This window comes from Montipora capricornis, chromosome 7 (assembly GCF_036669925.1).
Source record: "Montipora capricornis isolate CH-2021 chromosome 7, ASM3666992v2, whole genome shotgun sequence".
NCBI lineage: Eukaryota > Metazoa > Cnidaria > Anthozoa > Scleractinia > Acroporidae > Montipora > Montipora capricornis.
The window spans coordinates 23,270,905-23,278,404 of NC_090889.1; the positions used below are offsets into that span (position 1 = coordinate 23,270,905).

The 7,500-nt window shown below is 40.3% G+C and overlaps 1 protein-coding gene and 1 long non-coding RNA gene across 2 annotated transcripts in view; one reads left to right on the forward strand and one right to left on the reverse strand.

Moving 5' to 3' along the window:
- The window catches only part of LOC138056484 (RNA-splicing ligase RtcB homolog), a 48,102-nt gene that overhangs the window by 24,525 nt on the left and 16,077 nt on the right, over nt 1–7,500 (forward strand). The window lies entirely within an intron of this gene.
- Nucleotides 1,943–3,990, reverse strand: LOC138058142 (uncharacterized). Its single transcript, XR_011133805.1, has 3 exons — nt 3,828–3,990; nt 3,391–3,427; nt 1,943–2,590 (listed from the first exon to the last, which is right to left on the reverse strand). It is a non-coding gene; the product is annotated as an uncharacterized lncRNA (long non-coding RNA).

Sequence of the window (7,500 nt, forward strand, 5' to 3'; positions counted from 1 at the left end):
AATTTTAAGCGTTTTACCTACTGAGCGAAGTTTCAAGTATTTTATTCAATTACTGCGTACATTCCCGTTGTTCATTAAAGAGAAAAATGCTACGGCCCCATAGCCATGAATTTCACCCTACCCCGGTAATAACGGCCATTTTTTTAGGCCGGTTGACGGGGTTCCACACTACGTTTCTTAGGCGTTCTGTCTACGAAAGCGTTTCAACATTTCACAATCATTCCATCTTTTCCATGGGCGGAGTATCCTATAACTGGATTGATACGAACGGATTTTAAGTAAAAAGAGCTCGAATGAAAGATTCACAGCCGTATGCACACGTTGTCACAATTCTGACATCTGATCACGTGCTCAGTACGGGAGAGAAATGTACAAAAATGCGTGTCGCACGTGCAGCGCAGTAATATTTTATCATTTAGCCAATAATGGCCGTGTTTTCACCAGCGGTTTTTAAGGTCGCTTAGCAACTGACAACCGGAAATCGGGTGAAAACAGTTGCTTTTTCAACTCGCTTAATGTTAAGCGAGACGGCAAAATTCAATGGAATTCTCATTAAATTTAAGCCACCAAACCAGGTAGCTTAAGCGAGTTGGCAATTACTTTCGGCCAATGAGGAGTCGCTTGCGGTTATTCAAATCGGAAATAGTACAGGCGTGCCATTATTATTATTATTATTATTATTATTATTATTGTAATTATTGTATTGGCACGTGCTCTCCGCTCATTTAACCTAACCCGTAAAAACACGTATCATTTTAAAGTCGCTTAACGCAGTCTGCAATCAAACCACTTTAAGGAAGGTAAGCGAGACAACGGCTGTCGTGAAAACACAGCCATCATCACTGTTGTAGGGCGTTGTCGTTGTTGGTGGCGACAAAAGTACCCAACGATAAACTTTTCAGTATCCACGCCGTCCATACACAGTTTAATCCTGGAAAGTTGATACACACGCGCACATACACCATGCCAAACGACTTGGAATGGCAAAAATGATTATTTTAAGAAGAGGTTCTCGTTATGTTCATCACCATCTACCCTTAATCTCGCTAGTGTTTAAAGGTCATCGAAGCCGACAGTAAGAACTGGAAACATTTTAAAGTGATCCGTTTTCGTCGCCGGCCGTCGCCGTAGTAGATCTTAAATTCCCTCATATTTTTAGGCGACGTTTTCGTGACCGTCACCCTTGATTGAGGTCCCTTTTAAGGTTTTGACGACAACGCGAGCGCACCAATGTGAAACTTCCATCCTCTATTTTTACTCTGAAACCGCTCGTACTAATTGATTTTTGGAATACTTCGCCCACATTGTACGACGTGAAGGAGATGGAAAAATCGCCAAAGACTTACTATATTGCAAAGTTATATTTTGAGATGACGTCTTCCGCGTCCCAAGCGTTGCGTGGCGGCTATGCACGTGACATGTTGCGTGATTGCGTTGCGAATTACTACTGCGAAGGAGACGTCGTAACTGTCATAACCTTTTTCCTTTCTTACTTTCTTAAAGTTATGGCAAGTATCCAGTATAGTTTATAAAGAGCTCGTAACTTGACAAAAACCTGTTAATGTCACCGCCTTAGATGAAGCCCGTTTTGTGGATGTCTCCCGGAAGTTAAAGTGGCTTGTCGTAGACATGCGCGACAACGGATGAGTGACTATTTTACCAAACTCCGCGCGAAACCGCTTCTTGAAGCAGATCAACATCCAGGGGTTGACCGCGCTATTGGCGTGTCCACACCAGAAACTCACCAACATGAAGTAGTAGAAAAAGGGAAACTCTCTAAACGCCCATTCAAGATCGACGGCAAACATCACGTGACAGATATGTGCTGGAAGCCAACACAGTGCGAACGCAATTACAATAGCAATAGACGTCTTGATCATTTGCCGTTTTGTTTTGTTCACACGTAGGCGCGCTTTGTCATGGCTTACAGACGCACCCGGAATTTTGTGTGAACGCAGTTTTTGGCAAATACATCCGTAAAGAAAGCTCATGATAGCCAAAGGGAATACATAGAATATAGCTACAACATAGAGATAAACACCTCTCATGGCTGAGTTCTTATCGCCAAACTGCGAAAATTCTGGGTGAATTTGAAAGAATTGTCCCGTTGGATTGCGAACTTGAATTATGAGTAGCCAAGGGGACATGGCGCACATCGAAAAAAGCCAGATACTCGGTACGAGGATTTTTTGGTTCCGAAACCGCGGAAATTGTCGAAGGGAAAGTACGATGCTGAAAAAGGAGTCGAACGCGATAGTAGTCAAGGAATAGACGGACGCCATGACCGCAACGAAGAATGTAAAAACTACAAACTTGGCAAGAAATTCGCTGAAGGCTCCACCAAACCATCTGTTGTCCATGAGAATGGCCTGCAATTGGCGAGGCATGGCAAAGCAAGTTACTAGCAAATCAGCCACCGCGAGGTTCACGTACATAAAACTTGTTAAGCGTCTTGTTTCGATTTTTCTGCAGAGTATGTAGATCACAAAAATGTTCCCAGCCAATGCTATAGTTATGCTAAAAGAATACAGGACAATTGCTGTTGTTTTGACTGGCGTCCCGGGGTTGTTGTCGGTGTCTGAAAGAGTAACTAAAAACAAAAGCCGGAAATAAAGAAGTGCTATATGTCAAATTGTATTAGGTTTAATGTCCCCGCCTGGAAATTTAGTTAAATTAGCCAATCCCAATGAACCTAGATAAACAACCGCACCGAACCAATCATAATGCAGAGAAAGTTCGTGCAGCAGGCCCAAAGGGTGGGAAAGTCACCATTGGTTTTGCAGTTTTTGGCGCGAGATTTTGAAAGCAATCGCAAGTCGCTGCAACAACGTCTATTCTTAGGTGGCTCTTTTGGCTTGTGAAATCAAACTAGAAAAAGTGATTGCAATGTGGACTCAAAGCAAATGCAGGCTAAGCAGGCGCCTTGCAAGGAAAAATGCTCTCGACCGATTCACACATGGTTCGCACATGATTCACACATGGATCGTCAAAGCAGCTCTACAATAAGTCGACTCTCCTGGTCTGCGTTCTATACAAAGAATTCAAGTAAACCAACTGCAATCAAGGATCGAATAAAACATAGCCTTGCCCAGGTAACTCAAACCGCGGGAAAAGTCACAAATCGTTTGTTTCCAATGGGGGGGCGTGAGTCAAGCACGAAGATTTTTAGCCAACTACTTGGCGTTATGAGGAGACAAATGATTGGGACACTCATCTGAAAAACAATGATGTGCAAGTCTTGATAGTCACTTTATCCTCAGTGGAGACTCAGACAGGAAGGGGCCAAACAAATCACGGCAAAATCGGGACCGGCGAAAGATTACCCGTGATTTCTTTGTCCTGTCCCGTCTCGTCCCGGAAGAGGTCTATTGAAGAGGGTGACCAACTTACCATTTGTTTCTGAAGACATGGTTAGAAGTAAATATTACTGGAAACAGATGCAAAGAACATGATGTTAGTAAGCAAAAAGAATTTTGAAAATTAGCCATAAAGACCAGTGGGCAAATCAAGTAACAAAACGGCAAAAAGGGTTGCAGGACTGAATATTACGTGACACCTACGTGCAACTTCCTATAATCAAACACTCTCAACCCAATTTGTTTATCTGAACTTTGGTGAAAAAAAAACTTTATGACAATAAAAATGATACTGTTTTTTTTCTATAATCCGGCGTGGTTGCACTTTGCCCGAGGCCAAGAAAGCGAATTGTTTAAATTTCAACTCTGATTTAATTTAATGCAATGCAGACTTGTAATCCACGCTTAAGATATTATATTGCATCAGTAAAGACACTTTACTGCGATTTTCGTAATTCTTCGGAATCTTACCTTAAAGCGCGAAGCGCCAATTTGGCTTCCATTAATCAAATTTCCGAACAAAGCCGGGATGATCAACTCCTTCTCCGGAAATTGAATTGGAGTTTTTGTTCAGTTCACCTGGGGTCCATGTTTCGTATACGTCCGTTTTTCCTCAAATCTATTATGAGCCGAAAGTGAAGGTGTCCAGCTGTTAACCCAAAAATTTAATAAAGTAGACCTTTCGTTTTGCGTAAACAAAGTTGAATACACGTTCCCTTCATAATGAGGTTGTCGTGTTCAATGGTACTGGCCGTTAATTTTTCATGATCACAAAAGATGGTTTTCGCAGTGACGTCATCAAATTCTAAAATTAAAACCGCAGAGTGATTTCGGAGTTTGGAGGTGACCTGGAAATGAATCTTTTTTCAAGTTTCGAGTTCCATGACGTCTTTCTTCTCGAAAATACAGCGTTTGAATTTCTCTACATTAGGAGATGTGTTCATACACATGTATTTTATCTTCTTGAGCGAAAAGTAAGCGCTTTCATCGCTAAATGAATACCAGATGTTCGTGTGGATTTCTGGCCACCATATTGGTGTACAGCGGTAATAACTCAGAAACAATGTACCGCACGGACCTGAGAATTGGTGAGGTCATTAATCAAATGTGTTTCCTACAACATTTTAAGTTTTTGGCTTATTTCATTGAGCGGTTTCGATTTTATTTTTTTGTTGCGTGACAGTGAAAACGATTCATAAGGTAAGGTGCCTTTTACTTAAAATGTTAAATTTGCTCTAAGAATGGTAGTATTCGAAACACATTTTTAAGTCGTAAACTGAGAATATTAACTGTGAGTTTGGACAACTGTATGGGAATGTTTTAGGACAGTAAATCATGGTGAATCTCTTTTTTTAAAGCAAAATTCAACGTCAGAACTTGGATGAGCTTGTTGTCTACGTTTTAGGTTTATGTACAAGTAGGCCAAATAAATTAAGAGATGAACGTACAAGATACCTTTGGAAAACTATCTGGTCCTTACGTATTTATCAAACCGGCTAAATCTCGGTTTCGACCAAACAGATTTTACAAACTTTATTACGAACAATCCGCGATGGAAGATGGCTTCAAGGTCGACATGACTTAGTTTTAATCAGTCGTCTCGAAAATATTTAACATGATTAAATATATCCGCTTGATGCTCGATTCCCGGGGGGTGGGGGACTCTCATATAAAAATGACGGGGTGCTCGTCGGGAATTTTGAAAAGAACCCCTAAGAGGTACCAAGATCCTATTTTGTGGGCGTGGCATGAAATTTTTTCCACCCCTAAGAGGTACCAAATTATGGGTTTTAATTAGACAAAATTAGAAATTAGTTGATTGTCAAATGTCTCCTGTCATAATTCTTCGGCGCAATTCCTTAAAAAGTACCGCTAAAGCTCCCGCTGTGGACCTTTTGCGGCTAAACACCCTGAGAGGTACCAAAATCGCTTTTGTAACCCCTAAAAGGTACGACGAGTGCCCCCGACCTTTTCATATGGGAGTTCTCCCCCCCTCCCCCCCCCCCGGCGTTCGATTGGTATCAGAGAAACAATCTGACCTTTGCAATAGATCTCTTTTTAAGGATTAAACCACTGCAAAAACCGTGTACTTTCAAAACTTGCTCTACGTTGGATCAAAATAGATTGTGAGCACACCAAAAAAAACTTTAAAAATAAAAAATACACTGCAAAGGTTGGTCAAGACAACGTGAACATAGGCGTTGTTGCAATATTTCGGCTGGCCAACACCAGCCTTCTTCAGGTTTATTGAATGGATAAATGCTTGTTACAAGATCTTTATATTTACCGGAAATGACATAAAAAGGCTAGGTGATGTGTTATAAAAACGGAAATGCATAAAAAAGAGGAGAGAGAATAATACATGATAACAAGATGAAATTTTCTTTTGTTTTTTTCATCTTGTTATCATGTATTATTCTTTCTCCTCTTTTTTATTCATGGCTTCAAGGTCAACATGACTTAGTTTTAATCAGTCGTCTCGAAAATATTTAACATGATTAAATATATCCGCTTGATGCTCGATTCCCGGGGGGTGGGGGACTCTCATATAAAAATGACGGGGTGCTCGTCGGGAATTTTGAAAAGAACCCCTTAGAGGTACCAAGATCCTATTTTGTGGGCATGGCATGAAATTTTTTCCACCCCTAAGAGGTACCAAATTATGGGTTTTAATTAGACAAAATTAAAAATTAGTTGATTGTCAAATGTCTCCTGTCATAATTCTTCTGCAAAGGTTGGTCAAGACAACATGAACATAGGCGTTGTTGCAATATTTCGGCTGGCCAACACCAGCCTTCTTCAGGTTTATTGAATGGATAAATGCTTGTTACAAGATCTTTATATTTACCGGAAATGACATAAAAAGGCTAGGTAATGTGTTATAAAAACGGAAATGCATAAAAAAGAGGAGAGAGAATAATACATGATAACAAGATGAAAAAAACAAAAGAAAATTTCATCGTGTTATCATGTATTATTCTTTCTCCTCTTTTTTATGCATTTCCGTTTTTATAACACATTACCTGGCCTTTTTATGTCATTTCCGGTAAATATAAAGATCTTGTAACAAGCATTTATCCATTCAATAAACCTGAAGAAGGCTGGTGTTGGCCAGCCGAAATATTGCAACAACGCCTATGTTCATGTTGTCTTGACCAACCTTTGCACTATATTTTCTATTTTTAAAGAGATATTCGTATAAACATAACAACTTTCTTTAATTTCCCAGACATGTTTCGACGGTACATCCGTCATCTTCAGTGTTACATATTTTGAAATCGCCGTTGAATTTAAAGCGCGCGCGATCTTACAAACTTCGTTACATTGCGTTGTCAATATTGCGTATTAAATCAAAACAGAACAAAACAAAAATTTTAAATGTGTGACGCTTAGTTCCTTACAGGGAGAGAGTCAGGTTAATGTGTTTCACCTGCTGGTTGAGATCGGGCTTCTCCCATTTTATATACATGGATTCCTTAAGCTTCACTTGGTACTTAGTGGCTGCAGAGTCCAGGATCTCGAAGCAATCCTGTGTGCAGGATGCCTTACAAGACTCTGAACTCTGCAGATGTTTAAAAACGTTCGAAGATCTGTCTGAAAGTAAGTGCTCGCGCACTCGTGTGGAGAAGTGTCGGCTGGTTTCACCAACATAACAAGCATTACAACTTGCACACGAAAATTTATAGACCACACGCGTGCGAAGCCCTACAGGGACAGCATCTTTCACATTAAAAAGACTCCTGACTTTGAAAGTAGTGAAGACTAACCTTATATCAATAGGTTTACATAACCGATTAGCAAGTTTGCGTATACACCTCTGTGCCGTGACTGAGAAGTGCCCAACGTAAGGAATTTTAAAGAAAAACTTAGGTGTTTCCTGGGGCTCGATTCCTGAATGAGACTGTGTTTTCCCTCCCTTGACTGCTGTCTGAATATATTTAGAAATATATTTGTTGATAAGGTTTTCAGGGAAGAGATTCCTCCGCAGAATGACAGACAACTTTTGAAGATCAGTATGGAACCCCATCCAAGTGTTGTTTATCTTAAAAGTTCTATCAATCAAGGTTTTGATTAACCCCAGTTTGTAGGTAAAGGGGCAAAAACTCAGATAACTGGTGAGCAAACCTGTGAAAGTTTTTTTCCG